Genomic DNA, 4707 nt, shown 5'->3' with positions numbered 1-4707 from the left:
TCTCTCTCATTGAAGTAAAATAGGGAATTTGTACACATACCTAACTCACCACCACTGCAGCCTAAAAACAACTAACAACTGAGAAAAACACCACACTAAGGACATCTATAACCTGGCTTCTACCCAGAACCTAGATTGCCATCAAAGCAACCACAAACAAAGCCAAAGTTGCTTAGCCCATATATGCTACAAATACACTTATAGAAGTGAGGTGTGGGGACAAAACCCCATCTGAACAAAAACAAAATCCAAAAATAATAATTAAAAGCTGCTCCAGATGAGAAGGAATCAGCAAAAGAACTCTGAAAACATGAAAAATCAGAGCAAAAGGTCATCTCCCATAGGAAGCACCTGCACTCTACCAATGGATACCAACCAAAACAAAAATATTGAAATGTCATAAAAAGAATTCCAAATATGGATTTCAAGGAAACCCAATGAGGTTCAAGAGAAAAAAATTTTTTTAAAAAAGTTTAAAGAAACTAGAAAAACAATTCAGAAAATGAATTAAAAATTCACTAAAAAGTTAGATATCAAAGAAAAAGAAGTTTGGTAATAAAAAAATAGAATAACAAATATTCTGGTAATAAAAAAATTATTTAAGAAAATATAAAACATGGTGGAAAAATTTTAAAATAGACTAGACCAGGAAGAAGAAAAAATATCAGACAACTCTTTCAAATTTCTTCAGTAAGTCAAAAATAATAACCAGAGAACTAAGGAAAATGAAAAAAAGCCTACAAGAATTATGGGATTAGGTAAAAATGGCCAATATAAGAATCACAGGCATCCTTGAGGTGAAGAAGAAAATGCACTAGTGCTAGAAAACCTATTTGAGGGAACAGTTGAAGTAAACATCCCTTCTTTGTATAGATTAAAACATCCAGGACTAAGAAGCTCAGCGAACACCTGGAGACTTACTGCAAAGAGGCAATCACCGAGACACATAGTCATGCCAAAAATCAACATGTAGGAGGGACTCCTGTGATTTGTAAATCCTGTTATTTGAAAACATTAAATAACTTACAAAGGAAAACCCATCAGGTATTTGCATACCTCTCAACTATGCCAGAAGGGACCAGGATCCCCATCATCAATCTTCTTACATGGAAAATCTGCCAGCCTAGAATTTTGTATCCTGCAAAACTATGCTTCATAAATTCATAAATGAAGGAGAAATAGATGTCTCTAGACAAGCAAACACTGACAAAATTTGTCATGACCAGATCTACACTGCAGAAAACACTTAGAACTGCATTATACGTGGTTCAACACAGTGGCCAAACACCAGGGTAAAACCACCTAAAAGCTAAAGCTCAGAGTTAATGTAAAGCACTAGTACAAAAGATAAAACAAACAATAAGGTACTGTCCAAGATGATGAACAGAGTGGAAGCGCACATATCAATCATATCAATCAATATAAATGGTTTAAATTTCCTACCCAAGGAATATAAGCTAGATGAATGGATAAAAAAAAAAATACAATCCAAATTTCTGTGGTCTCCAGCAAATGTATCTCACCCAAAAGGACTCTTATGGTCTCAATGTTAAAGACTAGAAACCAATATTTCATGCAGATGGTAATCAAAAGAAAGCAGGCATAGCCATTTTTATGTCAAATAAAATTAAGTTAACAATATTATAAGAAAGAAAAAATGTTCAATGTAGTTTAACTGTAAGGAGCAGTTCAACAAGAAAACATAGCAATCTAGATATTTATTTATATTTAAAAAAGAGTACCCAGATTAATAAAGCAAACCCTACTAGATTTAAGCAGTGACATAAACAGCGGTATCATAATTGCTGGGAATTCAATATCCACTGAAAGAAGTGGACAGATCTCCAAACATAAAATAAATAAACATTGAATATGACTGTAGAACAAATGGGTTTAATAGACAATATAGAATATTTTCCCCCCAAACCACTGATTACACATTCTTCTCATCAGCACTTGGGATATTCTCTAAGATTGACCATATTTTAGGGCACAAATCATTGTTCAACAAATTCTAAAAATAATTAAATCATACCATATATCATCTCTGATCACAGTGGAATAAAACTAGAAAATAATACCAAGAGAAATAACCACATTTACACAAAGTCACAGATATTAAACAACCTCCTGCTGAGTGATTATTGGATCGATTATGAAATTAAGATAGAAATCAAAAGATTCCTTGAACTGAATGACAAAGTTAACAAAATCCATGGGATTCAGCAAAAGTAGTCCTAAGGGGAAAATTCATACCCTTAAAAGCCTGCAACATGAAAACATAAAGATCTCCAATTAGCAATTTAATAGCACATATCAAGGAATTAGAAAAGAAAGAGCAAACCAAACTCAAAGTCAGCCGAAGAAAAAAAAATAACTAAGGTCAGAGAGGAACTAAATGAAGTAAAACCCAGGAAAATTATATAGAAGAACAATAGGAAAAACAAAAAAAAGATTGGTTCTTTGAAAAGATAAGCAAAATTGATAGACCTCTTAGGTAGACCTCTTGGTAGATTAACCCAGAATATAAGAGAAAGGACCTTATTGAGCTCAATAAAAAATGAAAAAGGAAATATTACAACTGATACCACAGAAATACAAAGTAATATCTGTGAAAACTATGAAAAGTTCTATGAACATAAACTCAAAAATGTAGAGGAACTTGATAAATTTCTGGAACAACACTCCATCCTAATACTCAGTCAGGAAGAAATAGTATTTCTGAACAGACTGATAATGAGCAATGAGATTGAAGCAGCAATAAAAAATATTTAAAAAAAAAAAAAAAAAGCAAAAACTCCAGACCTGATGGATTTACAGTCATATTTTAATCAGACCTACAAAGAAAACTTGGTAGCCAGTATCACCTTCATCCTAAACCCAAGAAAGGACACACACACACCACACAAACTACAGTATCTGTATATCTCTTATAAATATAGATGAACAAATTCTCAATAAAATACTAGCAAACTGAACTCAGCAGCACATCAAACAAATAACCCACCAAGTGGACTTTATCCTAGTGATGCAGGGATGTTTCAACATATGTAAATCGATGAAGGTTATGCACTACATAAACAGAAGCAAAAATTACAATCATATGATCTCAATAGATGCAGAGAAAGCATTTGACAAAATTCAATGCCCTTTCATGATAAAAACCTGCAACAGACTAGTCATAGAGGAACATATCACAAAATTATAAAAACACATATCCAGGAATTAGAAAAGGAAGAGCAAACCCACAGGCAACATTATACTGAATGGGGAAAAAGTTTTCATGTTCATATATCAGTAGAATCAGCATTTAAAAAATGTCCATACTACCCAAAGTGCTTTACAAAATCAATTTTATCCTCATAAAATTACCCATGTCCTATTTCAGAGATCTAGGAAAAAAAAAATTCTGTGCTTTGTTTGGAATTAGAAAAGGGTCCTAATAGCTAAGGCAATGTAACGAATCTGGAGGCAACAAATTACCAGAGTTCAAACTATAGTACAAATCTATAGTAACCAAAACAACAAGGTAATGGCCCAAAAATAGAGATACAGACAATGAAATAGAATAGAAAATTCAGATGTAAAACCAATATAAATACAGCTAACTGATCTTTGACAAAGCAGAGAAATATATACACTGGGCAGAAGAATCTCTATTCAGTAAATGGTTCTGGGAAAACTGGATAGCTATTTGCAGAAAAATGAAACAGGATTCTTGTCTCTCACCATTCACAAAATATTAATTTGAAATGGATAAAAGACTTAAATGTAAGGTCTGAAAACATAAAGAAGAAAATACACATAGAAGAAAATGTTGGAAGATCTCTTTTAAATAAAGACCTAGGCAAAAAAGTTATGAAGATGATAGGAATGCCAATCAAAGCAACAATAAAAATAAATAAATAGGACTCGATTAAATTAAAAAGCTTTGGCACAGCCAAGGAAATAATCAGCAAGTACACAACCTATAGAACTGGAGAAGATATTTGCAAATTATGTATTTGATAAAGAGCTAATAACCAGAATCTACAAAGAACTCATAAATCAGCAAGAAAAAATAAAATAATCTCACCAAAAAGTGGGCAGTAGACATCAACAGAAACTTTTCAAAAGAAGAAAAACAAAGGGCCAAGAAATATATGAAAAAGTGCTCAACATGTGCTCACTTTGGCAGCACATATACTAAAATTGGAACGATACAGAGAAGATTAGCATGGCCCCTGAGCAAGGATGACATGCAAAATTCGTGAAGCGTTCCATATTTAAACAAACAAACAAACAAAAAAAAAGTGCTCAACATAGCTAATCATTAAGGAAATTTGAGTTAAAACCACAAAGAGATATCACCTTACTACTGTTAGAATGGCTTTTATTAACAACAACAACAACAAAATAATAGATACAGGCATGGATGCAGAGAGAAATGAATGCTTATACTTTTTTTTTGCTGGGACTACAAATTATTACAACCTCTGTTAAATACAGTATGGAGATGCCTCAAATTACTAAAAGTAGACTTACATTTGAGCCAGCAATCCCAGTGGGTATTTATTTACTCAAAGGAAAAAAAAGTCATTTATCAAACAGACATCAGCACTTAAATGTTTATTGTAGCACAATTCACTGCTGCAAAGATATGGAATCAACCCAAGTGCCATCAATTCATGAGCAGATTAACAAAATGTGGTATATATATACCATGGA

At 32.6% G+C, this 4707-nt stretch overlaps 1 non-coding gene across 1 annotated transcript; it reads left to right on the top strand.

Annotated features, from left to right (window-relative positions):
* The first annotated feature begins 4161 nt into the window (after positions 1 to 4161).
* On the top strand, positions 4162 to 4269 carry LOC128562852 (U6 spliceosomal RNA). The gene has a single exon (XR_008373552.1). It is a non-coding gene; the product is annotated as a U6 spliceosomal RNA (small nuclear RNA).
* Positions 4270 to 4707: the final 438 nt, after the last annotated feature.

The sequence above is a fragment of the Nycticebus coucang genome, chromosome 12 (genome assembly GCF_027406575.1).
Source record: "Nycticebus coucang isolate mNycCou1 chromosome 12, mNycCou1.pri, whole genome shotgun sequence".
NCBI lineage: Eukaryota > Metazoa > Chordata > Mammalia > Primates > Lorisidae > Nycticebus > Nycticebus coucang.
This window is presented reverse-complemented; position numbering and strand designations above follow the sequence as displayed.